Genomic DNA, 19,747 nt, shown 5'->3' on the forward strand with positions numbered 1-19,747 from the left:
TAAGTGCAGATTATGAGACTTTTTTCATTTTGTGCAATAATACAAGGACTTTCTTATACCAGGGATATGAGAGCAAGTTCAGACAAACATGCACATATACACACATTATAGACAAAAGCTGAAAATGCAAGATTTACTGACAAATGCATGGATAATAAGCAACATGCCTGAGTAAATGTGTAGCTGGATAAACTATTCAGTAAGCCGCTATAAAAGCCGCTATATGTCTGCAGGCCATCGGCCCTGATAATAGCTTGTTTATGATGTATCCAGACAGGTGTCTCTCATTTACAATCAACTTAAAAATGCCTTTAGACACGATAAACAATGCAATATTAGATGCTGACTAATTATAAAAAGGCAGACATCAGTGGACCAACTCATGTCTTGGCTTGTATTAACTGCTTTCATTTGCAACAACTGGTGGTCCAAAATTACCACCAACACTAAACATATTCATGTGTACACACACGCACAAACAGATTTAGTCGCACGACACACAGCGATCACTGCATTAATAAAATCCTATCATATTTCCAAGATTCCATGTGAGTGGGTAAAGGTTACGTGTGGGTGTGAGCTCTATGCAATTGAAACCGCAGGCGAAAAAATTGCCACAGGCTTGCGTGCTCTCTTTATCCAAAGAAAAAAGGAAGACCTTTACCAGCAAATCACATGGAAATAAGCAAATAAATGTCAGTTTTTTTTAGAGTACTAATGAACGTCATTGTGTCATTCAATCCTTTTTAACCATAATTTTTTTTTTTTAAGATTTCCTTAAGCAATTGGCATCATACTAGACCCTGAGTAATTACACTGCCTGACCAGAAAAAAAAGTCCCCACACTAAGATTTCATTCAGTTGCTTTTAGTTTTGATTATAGCACACCACGTGGTGACCAGTTCATGTGTAAAAATGATTCCTCGTGCTCCCAGAGCCACTCATTTACAATTTGAGTCATGCAAAATGGTGGTGAAGAGAAACTCCATAGATGTGATAATTCAGTCATTCAGTACATTCAGGTCATCATAACACTGCCTCCAAAGTACAGTGGCCACTATGCATGATGGGTGCATCACTTTATGAGCTTCCTTTCTTACCCTGACACGCCCATCACTCTAGAGTAGGGTCAATCTGACTCATCAGAGCTGTTTAGTCCCAATCCTGTATGTTCTCATCATGTGGTGTGCATACAGAAATGCTTTTACGTTTACTATTAAACATAGCCCTGATTTCTACTGATGATTTTTTTAACCATGCAATCTGGTTCAGCACTATGCTTCCAGGTATGGATAATGTGTTAAAGGGTTATTAATTCTGGTGCAGTAAATACAAACTTCCTTAGTTGTTTTCTTTGCTTAATGCAGCCCAATAATTTGACCCTTTAGAAGTGGTGACTTTTTTTGGTCAGGCAGTGTATATTCATTCATTTATTTATTTATTCATTCTTGTACCACTGGGATGTGGAGCCTCAGGAACATTGAGCGTGAAATGGGAATACATCAAGAATTAGACAGTAACCCATCACAGGTGTGCGTCACACAAACACACACCTAGGATACACTAGCTCAGAAAGGGTAGAACTTTTACACACATGGATTATTCCTTGTATTTACTCCGCCTGGTTGAACTAGTAAACTCATGACAGGACATATAAAATAAATTAAGACAAATGTGCAAATGTATGCATTTATTTTCCATCTTGCAGCTCAGGTGTCTTTCAGATCATTATCATTGGCTCAAGTCTAAGTGGTAATGTAATTTAAAAAATTTAAATCTTTGTAACAACCGTCCTTACATTAATGATTAATTCCTAACATTGTAAATGTCATCTCTACTCAGTGATATTACTTGATCGTGCAGTCCTTAATAAACTAAATTTTATAATGTTTAAGGTGAATATCTCTGTCCTAGAAAATAAAAAAGAATCCAGGTTGAAGTTCTTGGTGCATTAAAGAGTTCTTTAACTCTCTGGTGCCAAACATATAATTATTAAATTCACATGTTTCAATCTGGGCGCTTATCTTCAGTGAAAGGCAATCTTAATGCTTCAGCATACCAAGACATCTTGGACAATGCTATGCTTCCAGGTTTGTGGAAACAGTTTGGGGAAAGCCCTTTTCTATTACAACATGACTGTGCCCCAGTGCACTAACCTGGGACTATAAAGACATAGTTTGAGGACATTGGTGTGGAAGAACTTGACTGACCCGAATCCAATCAAGCACATTTGGGATGAACTGGAATAGATATTGCGAGCCAGGCCAAAATCTTGTGGACAGCCTTCCAAGATGAGTGGAAGCTGTTATAGCTGCAAATGGGGGACCAATCTATAGTGAAGTATTTGGATACGTCATTGCAGGTTTGGACAAATACTTTTGTCCATACACTGTAGTGTATCACTCTCGTGAAGTTTCACATGCCCTACAAAAACTAAAAGTAGCATCAAATCAGACTTGAGCATCAGCCATTACTGAGAAGTGAATCAAAAAATCATAAACTGATATATGAACTTGATGTGCATGTCTTCATCACAGCAAAGCTGACTAGTCGGCTCTGTGCCAATGACACAAACACACACCAGTTTTACTGATGAAACACCACACTTCCTGTTGAGGTGCTGAGACGTAAACACAAGTGTAATGAGCTCGGAAGTAATCACTAGAAGTTCTCTAAGATCACACGGTGATAAAATAACACAGTAAATAAGGGTGAGTATGTGAATTATCCTACATTACTGCAACACTGTCATGCCTGAGGAGGGATCTTGTTTAAAGGCAGGCAGGCAGGCAGGCAGGCGTGTGCGGTGGAGATAAGAAATGTTTTTTTTAGATTTTGTGTCAAGTTTGATGTCTCCACTTCCTGAATTAAAACCCAGTAAGAGACTGCTCATGCTTGGGCAAGAAAACATGCTGAAATTTTGATCCTTCAAAATCAACCCAGTTGTTACAAGAGATTAAAAACTGCATCCTGACAAAACGGCAGCAACAAGTCCATGCATCAGATTAAAAACTATTATATCAATAATAACTCCTTAGACTACATAGTTGCAAGAAAAGACGCAACGTGTTTATACAATGTTACAAACTTTGTGTCAACATCAAAGCTCAGCCAGTGTAAACAGCACGGGAAGGTTTTAAAAACAGAACCACGTACCGTGAGCCTGTGCGGTGCGCGTGCCGAAACAAAAGCGTCCGTAATGAAGAGTTTTTTTTTATGGTGCCATTCGGGCGAAGAGAGAGATTTCCACACCTGGTTTTCTGTCAGAACCGCCCAGCTCTGTGCGCATGCGCAGTCAAATCAAGCCCTAAAGCGTGTGGCTACAACCCCAGATTATCCTCATACTACCGTATTTAATACCTATACGTACTCATCGGAAACAAGCGTTACTATTGTAGTGAATCATTTGTTCAGGATAAAATATAATCAATGTCACATTTGTAGTTTTAGATTAAAGTGTTTATTTTATATACACATATTTAAAGCTAAAGAGACTTTTATGTGTTTTTCTTCTCACTTCCATTATAACGGAGGTTTCTATTACCAGCACAGAGCGGTGTTACTGTACTAACAGGAATGTGTTCTAACAACTGTAAAAAATCTACTGCGAGTCTATTCGAGGTTTTATGGTATAGTTGGCTTTAGAGAAAAAAAATCTTAAAGATGTGGGCGTTAAAAAATTTACATGTATATATTTTTTTACTATAACTTAATGTTTACATATGTTTCTCTAGTATATGATTGTTTATATACACTAACTTCAGTGATTGGCGAATGAAGCCTTATACAGCATTTTGGGATTTTCCTCAAATTTGTTTTGAAAATGATTCAAAGCTTAATTTAAAGCTTTCGGGAGTTACAGCGACATCTAGTGGTTAGATGAAATTAAAGCAGCCATCCACTGAAGCACTGCGATGGCTTTCTGATTGAATAGTTTACATCACACACTTATGACTGCAATAAAATGTATAAAATGTTTCAGTTTTTAAAAGTTTTTATTTTTCAACTTAACGCTGGCCTTTTAAAGTACATTTAAAAAATTTGTATATCTATATATAAATGTATATAAATTTATGTTTAATTTGCAATGATCTGGATGTTGGTGAAGCCATATGAATTTTATTCTCAAATCTGATAATAAATGATAAATAATTTATAGCATATTCATAAAATTTGGCAGCCCACCAGAGTTTTATAAACTAATAAATGTCCTATCGTACCATAAGCACAATAACAGATTTTTTACCTTTCCTTAGTTTTCCTCAAGTAAGTAAATATTAATATCAGCATTTTATTTAGTGTAGATTCATAAATTCTCAGGGCAATTACCATACAGGGGCCCACCCAAAGGGACATAAGCTTGGACGAGAGCCCACTCTTTCTTCTGGGGGTATACACCCATACCTGCTCTCCAGTAGCAAAGTCTCGCCCCCGCTGTGAGTGTCCACGCTCATATGATCCATAGCTGCCCCCACCTGAAAGTCCTGCAGCAGTTCTCGCGAGCGCTAGATGGGGCCCTTCTTTGCCGTGCAGAGGTCGCATTGGTGGACAAAGAGTTCACTGTCGGCATGACAGCCCGGCTAGTAGAAACGAGCGCTCAAACGCCGCAGAGTTTTAGCCACCCCGAAGTGTCCCAAACTGATACACATGTCCGCAAAGCCCTTGGCATCAGCAGCTAGCAACGCTAGGTTCAAGTTCAAGTTCAAGTAGGCTTTATTGTCACTTCAACCATATACAGTTAGTACACAGTGAAACGAAACAACGTTCCTCCAGGACCAAGGTGCTACATGCAACATAAATTTACAACATAAATTAACAGAGAAGCTAAACTAGCTAGCTAGGAGGCCTAGTTAGCTGGCTAGCAGAGACAAGACAGATATTCCTAACATAAATTACAACATAAATTAACAAAAAAACTAACTAAAAAGACTAACTAACTAAAAGACTATCTACAGGTTTTTTTTGTTTTTTTTCCCCAGACAACAGACAACAACATAAAGTGCACGTGCAAATGTGCAAAACGAGCAACAACAAAGTGACAGTGCGACAACAACGACATATCAGAACATAAAACATAAAATATGGTGTTGAGGTAGTAAAAACATAGCAGCAAGAATTGATATTTGTGCAAAAAGTAATGAATATTGTGCAGAAGAGATAAACAGTGAGGCATTTACAGATGTGTGTACGATAGTTTGTGTGGGTCAGTGTGTCTGCGCTTGTGTTGATTTGTCAGTCCAGTCACAGTGTTTTGATGTATTGATGTAGTTGAGTTGTAGTAGTTAAGCTGAGTGATAATGTTTGTGTGTGTGTGTATGTGTGTGTGTGTGTTTATCAGTTCAGTCCCTTTTTGTTGAGGAGACGGATGGCTTGTGGAAAAAAGCTGTTGCACAGTCTGGATGTGTGTGCCCGAATGCTTCGGTACCTTTTTCCAGATGGCAGGAGTGTGAAGTGTGTGTGAGAGGGGTGTGTCCGATCAGCCACAATGCTGTTGGCTTTGCGGATGCAGCGTGTGGTGTAGATGTCTTCAATGGAGGGAAGAGAGACCCCAGTGATCTTCTCCGCTGTCCTTACTATCCGCTGTAGGGTTTTGCGGTCCGATATGGCACAATTCCCAAACCAGACAGTGATGCAGCCGCTCAGGATGCTCTCGATAGTCCCTCTATAGAAGGTGATCAGGATCGGTGGTGGAAGCTGGGCCTTTCTCAGTCTTCTCAGAAAGAAGAGACGCTGTTGGGCTTTCTTGTGTAGGGAGCTGGTGTTGAGGGACCAGTTGAGGTCCTTCTCCAGGTGGACACCCAGGAATTTAGTGTTTTCGACAATCTCCACAGAGGAGCCGTTGATGCTCAGCGGAGAATGGTCGCCTCGTGTCCTCCTGAAGTCAACAACCATCTCTTTTGTCTTGTCAACATTTAGAGACAGGTTGTTGTTGTTGCACCAGTCCGTTAGCCTCTGCACTTCCTCTCTGTACGCTGACTCGTCTCATTCTTGCTAATGAGACCCACCACGGTCGTGTCATCAGTAAACTTAATGATGTGATTTGAACTGTGTGTTGCTACACAGTCGTGAGTCAGCAGTGTGAACAGCAGGGGACTGAGCACACAGCCTTGTGGGGCCCCAGTGCTCAGTGTGGTGGTGCTGGAGGTGCAGTTCCCGATCCGTACTGACTGAGGCCTTCCGGTCAGAAAGTCTAGGATCCAGTTGCAGAGGGAGGTGTTCAGGCCCAACAGGCTCAGCTTCTCGATCAGTTGTTGGGGGATGATAGTGTTGAATGCTGAGCTGAAGTCTATGTACAGCATTCGAACGTATGCGTCCTTCTTGCTCAAGTGTGTGAGGGCAAGATGGAGTGTAGTGGAGTTAGGGTTAGGTGAGTAAACTGGGAGTGAAAAGCTCTTACCTCTCACCCTAGATGAGCGACTGCGGTGTAATCCAGTCTCAGGCCCGCTTTAACCCAACCTAGTACCTTCTGCAGGACCGGATCCTTCTCCTGCTTGGCAATAAGTTGATCATGGTCCATCTGTGGCACAGGCGAACGACTACAGTTGGTGCTCTAGGCGACTCAGTAACTCGGCTGCACGCCGGCTCGGACGGCTGATCACCGCCGGAGAGCCCAGAGGACTGCACAGGGAGAATGCTCTAAGTGGAGGGTTCTACGTCGCAACCGCACACGCGCTCTTTAACTCGCTCGCAGTACCGACAATGCGCTTTGCTTCACAGCCGTTGGGATAAAGCATCAGCGTTTGCGTGTAGTTTTCCCGCTTGGTCTGCTACCGGATGTTTACATAGCACGATTACCCCCCCCCCCCCGCCCAGGTGTGTGCTACTAACATGTCCGGCTGTGGTTTGGGTATTAGCAACCTGGCTAACCCGAAGTTTTCCTAAAATGTCCAACCCCAAAATGCAATCCTCCTCGATATTTCCCACAAAGAATTCATGTGAATGAATCCGCTCACCTATTTTTACTCGAACCATGCAACAAGCTCGTATCTTCACTCGTAGATATAATCAATACATAATCACTACACACACTCTAACATTATTTCTTAGTTTCAGTTAGTATAATATTATGGTATAGTTACTGGTGCTGCTTTTTTGAACAATTGCTTTAATACTTTAACTAAACTAATAGTGTGTAAATATTCACAGTTAAAAAAAAATGTTCATTCTCTTAAAGGCTCTTCTCACGTCATGTTTGGAGATGATGAACGCGTTATCGGTGCTGGCAGTGCCTTCCTGTCTGCAGCCGTTAGCACAGCTAGCATTAGCATCACTAGCGTCTTTAGCTGCAGCTTTAAAGCGAGCATAGAAGGTGTTCAGCTCATCTGCCAGAGTCACGTCCGCGTTCGTCATACCGGTTGTTGGTGTTTTATAGTCCACAATTGTCCTTAATCTTTGCCACAGGCTTCTAGAGTCACTCTGTTGGAGTTGTGACTCTAGTTTTCTCCCATAGCGCTGCTTCGCCTCTTTCACCGCCTCCCGGACGTTATATGACCAGCCACCAGTTATATGACGGAGCTGTTTCTGAACATGTCCCAGTCTGCATCATCGAGTGCATCCTGTAACGCGGCCACCGATTGGTCCATCCACCGCGCGACCTCCCTCTAAACCGTATTTTGGCATGAGGACGATGGTGGTGTGGTCGGATTTACCAAATTTTATACCACAGAGCTGCTGAATTCCTGAAACTGTTTATTATTATAATCACAGATCTATATAAATGTGTTGCCTCCAACAGCAAGTAATTTCTATGGCAACAACCCATTCACATAGACTCATGGTAAACATTTCGCATGGACTTGCATGGATTCACATGAAGCTCATCATTAATTATTTATTCATACATACAAAACAACAATAATGTTTTTAGGCTAACATATCATACATTTTTGTATTCTTGGTGTGTTACAACAATAATAATAAATTCGGAGCACTACTACTACTACTACTACTACTAATAATAATAATAATAATAATACTGAAAGGAGAAAGTGCAGTTAAAGACGTATCATCATTAAAGGAGAGGAGAAAATGAAGAATAAATACATATCAGTATTTACAGTTTGAGCTCGACGCGTTTATGAGCTCTGTCGCTTGCTGTCAATGGGCGCCTAAAAGAAATAACACATTTTCGGCCTCAGTAGACACACAATACTATAGACTGAAACACGACTTCCCCTACAGGTAATGAAGGGCATTTTTACAGCTTGCTGCGCACAGCCGTTGTTTGATCTCTAGACAAGACATACTCTACAAAATAAAACTATAGAGGAAAACTATTTGAAACAGTTAATCAATTTAACTATTTAATTTAAATTCAAATTTAAATTCAAATTTTATTTGTCACATACACAGTCATACACAGTTCGATATGCAGTGAAATTTTTAAACCACCGCCTATGACCTTAAAGATGTAAAAACAGATGTAAAAAATATAAAATATATATATATACAAAATATAAAGAAAAACATATCTATACAATGAGAAAAAAAGATACATTTAAATGTAAATAAGTGGAAATGTATGGGATCACCCCTAGAGGGCGGTCTGCGCCCGAAGACATTGTATGTGTGTTTGTGTAGTTTTTTGTGTCTGAACTCACTTTCCCAGGATGCAACTCGGTCAGGTGATGGGAGCTCTCACCTGAACCAAGGGAGCTTATTAGTTTTCTTATAAGTGTCCTTTGCTCGGTTAGACAGCGTCTTGCATTTGTTGTGTAAAGTGGGCATTTGTTTTGTTTTTGCACAGTCTTACTATCTTACATCAGGGGGTATTCCAGAAAGCTTGGTTAACTTACCATTTGGTTAATTATAACATCTGGGTTGATTAACACCAAACCCGCATACCGCGAGTATGTCAGTTCCAAAACCCCTGAGAAGAGTAAGTTTAATCAACCTCCTACTGGTTACCCAGAGTTAGTGCGTGTGCACGGTGCATTCATAAATTTCTTTTTTAATGGATTGCCGATTTCACGAGTCAAAATGGAAAATCAAAGTGAAAAAAGTGAGCGGCATACTTCACAGAGGTTTTAATGCACGCATATGAGGAATTTAAGCCAAATAATGAAAAAAAAAAAAAGCAATACGGCTGCATCGGCTAAAGAAAGAGAGTTGGCTTGGCAAAAAATAACAGACAGAGTAAATATGTGAGTGTATTAAATTGCAAATTTGACATCGCCTCTCCTTTTATTATAATGCAAAATAATTAAACACCCCTTCCACATCCTTTTGACTGTTAGGCCTTGTTCACACGGGAGCTACATTTTTGGATAAACGAACTTGCTCTGAACGTCCTAGACGTTTATGTTGCGTTTTGTAGTGGCGATCGATTGACTTCTACACCGGCATTCAGCCTGCAGCCCAAATTGTAGTTTGTGTGTTAACATGTGGGAGTAGTGTTGGGAACTGGATATGAAAGCCCGCCGCTACTGGGTTCCTTCTGGAACCAGAAGCCAAGTAAAAATGAAACACAAAAATGTTCTGCAAAAAGGTAATATTTGATTACATGATTACTGAACTATTTTATCAAACATGATTTAGTATATTCTTTCTGTCATGTTGCTAATAGAAAGAAGGTTGAAGCCCATCTAACTGGCGGGGGCCCTTCACCACCTCCCCTCAACCCATCTGAGGAGCTGGCTCTGTCCCTTAATATAGGGCGACCAGTGACACTAACATGGTGAAATGTAAGTTTACCACTATTTATTTTCATTATACGACTTAATAAATTACTATCTCTGTCACTTAAAGGCTTTTAAACATGCTTAACGTTTTTATGCAGGCTTACTTTATATAACTGCATATGATGTATAGGCTACTGTGATCTTAGTTGTATTACTTTGACATGTTTTTTCCTGCATTATTGGTTTTTTCTTTGATAATATTGAGAATTTTATGGGTTGTATTTTCTTATAGGTACTGATAGAGGGGTTGTATTATTGGACCCTACAGAAAGAACACAGTCTTTCACAGTTGTAAGTGTTTTGTTGTCAGGTGCTGTACCTTTAGTTGCTTTTAGGTATATATTTTTTTCTTTTTGCCAGATAATGTATACTTGCATATTTCCACTGAAGGACAAAGATGAAGAGACCACATCTGCTGTGACAGAAGTAGACAATGCTGGTAGATCCACTGAGGTATGATGCATACTATTATAATGCATGCTCCCTTTTTACATTAGAGTAACAAACTGTCATTGTTCTTTCACAGTACATACCTGGAGATTTCTCAACAGATAAAGGCCCTTCAACCTTAATGCACAATCTAAGCAATGTAAGAATTTGTGTGCATTTGTCCATATTTAAATTTTATTGTCTGACAGAATCTTATTTATTTAATTATTTTTTAATAATAATTCCTAGTTTCCTTTCTAGTTGCCAGCAAAGGAGCTGTATAAGGTCCATCTTCAAAAACAAATAAGAAAACGTGACATGGAGATGGACCATATACAGCTTCAAATGAAAGAGAAAAGGCTATCTATTAAAAAAGTAACACTTAAGTTACTGGAGCATTGCTTTAAGGTGAGAACTTGTGCGTATATTAATCTGTTGCATGTTAAAAGTGTTGTGTATATAAAGCAATGTCATAAAAAAATGCACATTTTATTTCATTTTACTATCATTGTTTTTTTAAGGAAATAAAGAAATTAACTACACAGCAGAGTGCAAACAATTTAAAAAAGTGCAAACAATTTAATAAAAGTAATTTTGACAAATCCTGTCTCTCAAAAGTCTTCCATCTCTGTTATGTTAAAAAATCTGTAGAGATTCCTCTGGGCCATCTTCTTTAATACAAGGAGGTTGGCTCTCTCCTCTTATAGTGGCAATGTTGTGAAGCTCAACACAAGCCACTATGATGTTGCATGCCCTCTCTAAACTGACCAGGAGCCTACGCACACACTGAAACCTAGACTTGAGGATCCCTGTGGTCATCTCCACCTTGGCCCGTGTTCGGCTGTGAGACAGGTTATACAGATGTGGTCATTAAGACTGCGCGTGTTTTCCCGCGGGATGCCTCAATTTAGCGCGCGCCGCGCCGCGACTTGCCGTAAGCAACATTCGGGAATTTAAATAAATGTGTTGTGCTTCACTGAATATCCGCCAAATGGCGCATGGAAGGACTTTATTTAAACGCCGGACCAAGTACTGTACAACGAAGAATTGTGTATAATTACTTATTCTAAACCAATATTGTTCCCAATGCTGAAGCAAACATGAATTTTATTTTGCTTTACAACAGATCTTTCATGATAAATGTGTGTATATAGTGCTTCATATTTTTTTCATAATGATGAAATGAGATGCCCAAATTCGTGCTTTAAAATTCTTAATAAGTTTCTTATATATTTTTTGTAATGTTTTAACAGGGACAAAACAGTAAAAGACATGGCAATGTCTCGGTTTACATGGTGTTGAAATTAATTTAATTTCCTGATAGTAGGCTATCTGATAGTCTTAACTATGCGAATGTCCTGATTCGTGAATATGCCAACATATCTTATTTAAAACGTAAAAAATGTGTCGACATCATCAGAAGACATGAATGAACTATATATATTATATTATTAAGTAAATATTATCTTATGACCACGAGCTTCTTCTGGCATTTTATAATAATCATTATATTTGCTGTTTGTTTACGTTCACTTTACAAAAACGCAGCGTTTTTATAAAGCGTTTTTTAAAGGCAGCGTTTTTATGTAGGTTGATAAACGTGTGTTGTACAGTATATACACCGCGACAGCGCGCGCAGTTACTCACTTCTCACCTTTCATGTAGGTCTGCTCGGACTAATTCGTTTTAAACCCCTCAAAAATGTGTGTGTATACAGCCCCAAACCTCCATCAGTTATTAACAATAGCATCTATTTAGAAAAAATGCCCCAGTGATTTCGGAGCTTCAGGAAATCTCCCGGCGCTCTGCGCATAACACCGGGCCAACTTATGTCGGAAAGAGTTTATGAACGAAGTGATTATAAACGCGTCGGGAAAAACAGCAAGCAGACTGACTCTGACCATTTAAAAAAATGTTTGCGTTCATTTTCTGACGCGCTCAAGTTCACCAAAAACAATACAGAGCAGCGCAGCTTATCTGCTTTCAAACATTTATAAAATCATGTTTTTTCGTTATTGTGAGTGCGCTTAAATAAAAGTTGAGTCTTATAAAGGCATGTAGTCTTATATAGTTTTATTATATAGTTTTTGCACATTAATCAGAGTCCTCATCTGTTACATTTTTGAGGACAATAGTTTTTTTTCAGCCTGTCACGGCGTGTGCCCAAATCAATATCGCTCCTCGCTCACTAGTTAGGCGGCCTCTCCTTCAGATATGCGAAGAAGCAGGGCTGCAGAATTAGGCACGAATAGTGAAGAAGAGCTCTCCTTGCTAAAGATCACGGGCTTCCAATCCGCGCTATAAAATAATTGGGGTTTGTTGGTTTACAGTGGATTTTACTACGCGGTGTGAATGAGACGCGCGCACACAACGCGGAAGTGCGGCATGCAAACGGGGCAATTGGAACGCGCCCCAGGGACTTCAAAGAAGAGCAAGCGCGAGCGGACGGAGGCAGGAGCTGCTGTCCGCGGATGGCCGTCGTACTCGTATTTTATAGCGCAGGGTGAAAACCCGGGATCATTGGCATGGATGAGCTATGTCTAGCTCTGTACCAGCATGTCATGTGGGCATTATAAGACTAAAAAGTGGCAGCTGGCACGCCTAAAAATAGACGCAGGTTAATTTTTTTATAGTCTAAATTAAAATCCTCCTCTTTAGTGCCTCCTATTCCTATTAATCCTATTGTTCTTTTAGTGTCACTGCATGTGCTTACAATGCCAGACAACATTCAAATGCAAATTATTCACTCTCCCCAAGTGTGAATCAGCTGTTCTCACCTATACATATTAACCTATACGTTCTCACCTAAAGTGTTTAGGTGAAATTCCACCTATACAAGTGTGACAAATATGCAAAGAAAAAAAATAGGAAGGGGCAAATACTTTTTCATGGCACTTCACGTGTAGTCAGATTGTTCCACTGGGCAGAAACTGTAGCAGGTGGAGTTATAGCACTTTTCAAATCACACTTGCTATGCAGTGATATGAATAACTTTAAATGATGAATGCTACGTTAATATGATCTCGGGCTTGCTCCACATTATAAAAGCAAAGCGCAGAGTTTAGTCCGAGATCAGGGAAGTACGTGATGTGGTGGAAAATAGGCAGTGGCGGTTCTACACTGAATTGCTCCGCGGGCGAGACTCCCTCCCGCCCCCCCGTCAGCGCCACTTCTAACCAACCAAACCCCCTGTCTGAAGTCTGCTCGGTCTTGGTAATTTGTTTTAAAACCCCCAATTCTGTGAATTCCCCCAGCAGCGAAACCAGTTTGATGACTTCACACCTGTTGTAAAGGTGAGATGGGGGATTACAGTAACTGTGGGTGCGCTTCACCTCGGAGCGCGCTGTCGCGTTGTATTCAATGAATAGACTAAAACAAAATCATGTTTGCTTCAGCATTGGAAACAATATTGTATTAGGCTAACTTTATTAAAGATTATACACTCTTGTATTCTTTGTCCACACACGTGGGCATCTTTAAATTTTTAGATATTGATTCTTTCTCGATGCAGCGAATTTTCTGAGCAAATTAATAATAATTTCCATGAATGAAAAGGAGTAAGAAGAAAAGGTTACGCGAAAATAAGAAAAAGCTTTAGAGGTAAATGCTGTAAAATGCTTCAAATGAACAGATTCTGCCTATAACAGGTCAGGGACAGTGAGGCTGGACCCAGCAGCGCACCACATCCCACATCATAATACATGCTGATGATGACCAACACGTCTCCCCTCATCTACCAGAGCCAAGTAAAAAGAATGGCAATCAAACAGAATAAAATTAGTAGCAGCACTAACTTGTGCTAGTTATTATGATGGTGGTCAATATTAATTGAAATAATGTTTCTCAGCATTATTTCGTGTTAATATGGACTACCCTAATAATTAAAATAAGTAACTAGTTTACTAGCGTGAGCTACTGCTGCTACTGATTTTATTTTAGCTTACCTGTTCAGTTTTATTGCCATTCCTTTTAAAATATTGTCTTTATAGATAGTTGTTTGTCTTGATGTTCTTTTTTTTTCATTTCTTTGACCCAATATATGTTCAGTGATACTCCAAATAACATGTTTAAATAGCATTGATTTCTGTATTGTGTTATATTTTTATACTTGTAACTGGTGTTAAAAATGTATCTCTAGATTAATGAACCAATGTATTATGGTGTGGGCTGCTGTGGGCCAGGAAGTCCAGGGCCACTTTTTGGTCCCAGTCCGCCCCTGTAATAACGAATGGAGAAAGCGCAGTCGAAGCCCGAGGTTTCTGCGTTCCGCGGGGGGCCAGTCGTGAATAGCTGACACTTAGTGACAGCCAATGAAATTGAAGCATTTTTGTTGCTTTCCACGTGGTGTGGCGTTGCTTAAATAATATCTGTATAATATCCGTATATCCTATAAAATCGTCCAGACCCTGGTTCGAATCCCGCTCTGGGTGAAAATGTAATAAATGTGAATCCTTTGTTTTACACTTTTTGCTTATGATAATCATCAAATTGCAGCAACTGTGAGGTGAGTGCTAATGTGTTTCATAGCTTAAAAAAAAAATTCTCAATTGCAAACATGCATTTAGTACTGAAGCATAACTTGATAATGTAATGGCTATATAGTGGTATTTTAGCGAATTTTGAGCACTGGCCGGGAATCGAACCCGGGTCTCCCGCATGGCGGGCGAATCACCTACCCCTGAGCCACAATAATAATAATAATAAATTTGGAGAACTTCTACTACTACTACTAATAATTCCGAATGAAAATGAAGAATAAATACATATCAGTTTGAGCTTGACACGTTTATGAGCTCTGTCGCTTGCCGTCAATGGGCGCCTAAGAGACATAACATTTTTCGGCTTCAGTAGACACACAATACTTTAGACTGAAACACGACTGCCCCCTACAGGTATTAAAGGGCATTTTCACAGCTTGCCGCGCGCACTCACGGCAAGTCGTGGGATCCCTTTTCCGAAAACGTGCGTTTTTAAAGGCCAGATCTGTAGCGTGTCTATGGTCCAGGATCAGGTTTAGGGTAGCGTGTCATTAAATAGGGCAGACAAGGGTATCCTCTGTCCCCCAGCAAGTAACCATTGTACTGTCCTTTAATGATTCAAGTTGACAATACTAATATAGTAAAAAAAAAGAAAAAAAAACATTGTATAAAGCAAAACATACCCTGCTAATAATAATGATGAATATTAATAATGATAATAATAATAATGATGACTCGTGGAAAATTCTGTCATCATGCACAGATCCTGGCCATTTTGCCTTATCATTAGTAATGATGTGGGTTTCCTTACATATTACCTACAGTATAGTTAGTGAAAAAAGTAATGAGTTTAATGATTTTAACAAGGCAAAAAATTAAGGACACAAAATTAAGTTGCCTGTACATTGATACTATGAATAGATTTCCTATTAACATAGTCTCCTCATTTATTGAAGAAGCTTTAATAAAAATGTGGGTGCCATAAATGCACCCAATTACATTTGGAAACCCTGAAACAGAAAGCCATATATGGAAGGATCAAGTGTGTGTATGCAGGATACATACGTGTATATAAATAGTATGACTACATATTAAATATGCGTCATCGATTTTACTACAAAGGACAAACCTGCCACTCTATGGAATTCCTCTAATGATCCTCTAATTCCTCTAAATGCAGAGGTTTATGTCCAGGGAACTGTACACATGTGTGTAAGAAGTGTTTAAGTGCCAAACATACAGTTGCCTTTCCCACATGCTCTGCATCACATGCCCCACATTGTACAAAAAAATGCCTTGATGAAAAAAAACGAAGTTCAATGTACAGAATGTTTTCTAAACGCAGACCCGCGGTTTGTGACATTTGCAATATGCAGTTTCAAGAGATGTGTGAGTAAATTCGCTAACTCAATTAGCTGGATTTGATTGTTGTGGATTTGTCCTGATCTCGGATTGTTTCGCTCTTCGATGCGCTTCTCGCATTTGCTGTCATAGCAACATATCCGTAAGCTTGAACCTGCTCGGGAGCAGGTTTATTTCATGGAAACAGGATTTAGACTAGGTTTATTATCAAATATTATATTATTATTATGATAAACCCAAGGCACAAGACAGCCGTCAAGACCATTAATACAAATTCTTGTATAATGTTTATTTTGTGACACATTTATTTTTCAGGGGTTTGTCATGAATATGCAAATAAATAATTATATATAATAAAAATAAATATTTTTATAATGATAAATTATATAAACAAAACTAATTTTATTATAACAAACAATATAAAAGTATACATGTATTTGAAAAAATATAAATATTTCTATTTTTTCATATACAACATTTATTTTCATATTGCTTATTTTATTTTATTGTCTCATGTAATTTGTAAACCATTAACCTATAAATTTATGTTCTAATATAATATTTAATAGCAATTATGTGGGGGGAGGGGCAATCCATGGCAGGGGGCATTTCAGCGCATAACATGCGTTACAAAAAAATTGAGCTGCTCTTTTTCGATTTTGTCAACCAATCGAAGGGCTTGTGATCAGTGTTTCTACTGTCGATGCATATCGCCTTTTAAACCAACGCACGAACGCGCAATAATCCTGGACAACTCAATCCAGCTATACTAATCATTAACAACAGGTGTGCTCGAAGAACCAACTTAGCCAGTTGTTAGCACATAATTAGCAAGATGATCTCATCTTAGATGTGTCAATTCATCTCGGATGTGTCAAGTGACGTACAAAGAACGGACCCCTGTTTGTTAATTCGGCTAGTGTGTGTGTGTGTTGGGTTGTGTTTCTCCAGGTATGTGTGTCTCCAAGTTTGTTTTGTCTCTGGTTTGTTGAGTTTCTAGTTAATTAGCTACTAGCCTGTTTAGGTACTAGCAAATACTAACAAATACTTCCCCGCTTAGAGACTAACCTGCTTAGATACTAACCCGTTTAAATACGAACCCGATTACTAGAAGTAAAAATAGGTGTTACCCAGGAATCAGTTTTGGTCCCCATTTTACTTTCTATATTTATAAATAATATAGGTATGGATCTAAATCCAACAAAAGTTCATCTTAATGCTGATGACACAATACTTTACACCTTTGCATCATCTTTGCAAGTGGCAGTGAGCTACCTAAAGTCTGCTTTTAATCAGGTAAAAAAATCTCTTGTAGGATTTAGGTTGGTTTTAAATGCTAAAAAAACTAAATTAATGGTCTTCACACGCTCTTATTCTCCTTCTGAATACACAGTTTTAACAGAAAATGGTATTTCAATGGAAAGGGTAACCTCCTTCAAATATCTAGGTATTTGGCTGGATGATAAGTTATCCTTTGGGGCTCATATTGAAAGCCTTCTAAAAAAAAAAAACCTTATTTTTTAGAAATTAGATTTTTATTTTAGACTAAGGAAGGGCTTTCCATATTTAGCAAGAAAAAGGTTGGTAGAGAGTACATTTTTATCAGTATTAGACTATGGTGACATCATTTATATACACTCCTCTAATGTAAATTACCACAATATATTTTAAATCTGCTTACATACCATACGAGTGTTTACAGTACAAGGTCATCAAATAAGATATTATTAGTCACTTCTTCATTAAGAACAGAACTTGGTAAAAAATCTTTTTCCTATTTTTTTCCTATCTTTTTCCACATGTCTGGAATAAACTCTTAAACATCTTAAAATTAGAATCACTTCCATCTCTTAATATTTTTAAAACATTTTAAAATCAACCCTTACAGAAAAGTGCCATTGCTTTTTATTTGGTGCCCTCATGTCTACGTACTTTTTACTATGTGCTTAATGAAGTGTGATATCACTGATTTCTAGTCTGTGTTCTAGACTATGGTTTATGTGAGACTTGTGTTCTTGTAATTGTTTGTTCCATTGTTTTTTTTGTTTTTAGTGTATTTGTAACTTAGCTGCCACTCTTGGCCCTGGCCTCCCTGGAAGAAGAGTTACTGTAACTCAATGAGACCTTCCTGGTTAAATAAAGGTTAAATAAATAAATGAAGCTCATTGTGTGTTTAGTCACTTTCATGTTTAGTCCTTGGTATTTTTGGCTACTAGTTTGTTTAGCAACTAGTCTGGTTAGCTACCATCCAACTTAGCAGCTAGTCTGCGTAACCGCTAGTACAGGTAGGCCTGATCAAGTCCCTTGTAGGTTTAGTCCCTTGCGTGTTTGGCTACTAGTCTGTTTAGCTACTATCTAGCTTAGTAGCTAGTGTGTGTAACAGCTAGTAGGCTTAGTCACAAGTATGTTTGGTCCTATGTTTGTTTAAGCTCCAAACCTGTGTTAAAGCTATGAGCCGGACTTAAAGGGCCGAGTCTGTTTAGAGCTCATTGTTAGTTTAGAGCTAGTCTGTTTAACCTCCCATCTGGTTGAGTTCTGGTTTGTTTGAGTTTCTGTTAAGATGAATATCTGTTTGAAGAGATATTTTGGCGGAAAGCCTATATCCTTTGTTCATGTTTGTTTCTTATTTGTTATTGTTTTATTTTGTAATCTGTTATTGTTTTATTTATCAGTGGAGGCCTCGGAGAGCCTCAGTGAAAGCCCTGTATCCTCGTAGAAGGACCCAGTGCTGCCGCCGCCGCCCGGGGGTTTGACTGTAAGGGATCACCCCTAGAAGGTGCTGTGCGCTCGAAAACATTGTATGTGTGTTTGTGTAGTTTTTTGTGTCTGAACCCAGTTTCCCAGGATGCACCTCGGTCAGGTGATGGGAGTGCTCACCTGAACCGAGGGAGCCCATTAGTTTTCTTATAAGTAGCCCTTTGTTTGGCTAGACAGCGTCTTGCATTTGTTGTGTACAGTGGGCATTTATTATGTTGGTTTTGTCTTTTTGGTATTTGTTTTATAGAGCTTGTCATGTTAAGTTTGTATCCGTTCATTTGAGTAATACACAGTCTTACTATCTTGCATCTGTTTGTTAATTTGACTAGTGTGTGTGTATTAGGTTATGTTTCTTCAGGTTTGTGTCTCCAAGTTTGTTTTGTCTTTGGTTTGTTGAGTTTCTAGTTAATTAGCTACTACACCATGTGTTTAGTCCCTTGCATGTTTAGTCCCTTGTGTGTTTGGCTACTAGTCTCTTTAGCTACCATCCAGCTTACAGCTAATAGGCTTAGTCACAAGTATTTTTGGTCCATGCTTGTTTAAGCTCCAAGTTTGTTTCAGTTCTAATTTATGTTAAAGCGCTGAGCCTGAGTTAAAGGGCCGAATGAACAATGGCAAATAATCATTTTGTCTCAAATTACATAGTGCATTTTAAGAACCTCTTATAAACCTTTATAATTACCAAAATATGTTGGGTACCATTCCTACTAGTAAAATGTTTCAACATATTGAAGAAAACAAACTACCATACACTTGTTGTTTACATTTACAATTAGCCATTTTGTTATTTTTACTGGTCGCCAGTAAAAAGCATTACAGATGTCGCCATTAAAAACGGACATTTCGAGAAAAGAGATCCTGCGACTTGCTGCTACTGCGCGCGGCAAGCTGTGAAAATGCCCTTCATTACCTGTAGGGGGCAGTCGTGTTTCAGTCTGAAGTATTGTGTGTCTACCAAACCTGAAAATGTGTTATGTCTCTTAGGCGCCTATTGACAGCAAGCGACGGAGCTCATAAACATGTCAAGTTCAAACTGTAAAT

General features: G+C 38.9%; 1 protein-coding gene across 2 annotated transcripts in view; it reads right to left on the minus strand.

Moving 5' to 3' along the window:
• LOC128529789 (calpain-1 catalytic subunit-like) overlaps nt 1–19,747 on the minus strand; it is a 314,185-nt gene that overhangs the window by 27,404 nt on the left and 267,034 nt on the right. The window contains exon 1 of one of the 2 annotated variants that reach the window (XM_053503314.1): nt 3,157–3,293. The exons of the other annotated variant lie outside the window; for it this stretch is intronic. The gene's annotated coding sequence lies outside the window, so the exon portion shown is untranslated. Of the gene's footprint in view, nt 1–3,156; nt 3,294–19,747 lie in introns of those variants that run through there. 2 annotated transcript variants of the gene reach the window in all.

This window comes from Clarias gariepinus, chromosome 1 (assembly GCF_024256425.1).
Source record: "Clarias gariepinus isolate MV-2021 ecotype Netherlands chromosome 1, CGAR_prim_01v2, whole genome shotgun sequence".
Classification (NCBI taxonomy): Eukaryota; Metazoa; Chordata; class Actinopteri; order Siluriformes; family Clariidae; genus Clarias; species Clarias gariepinus.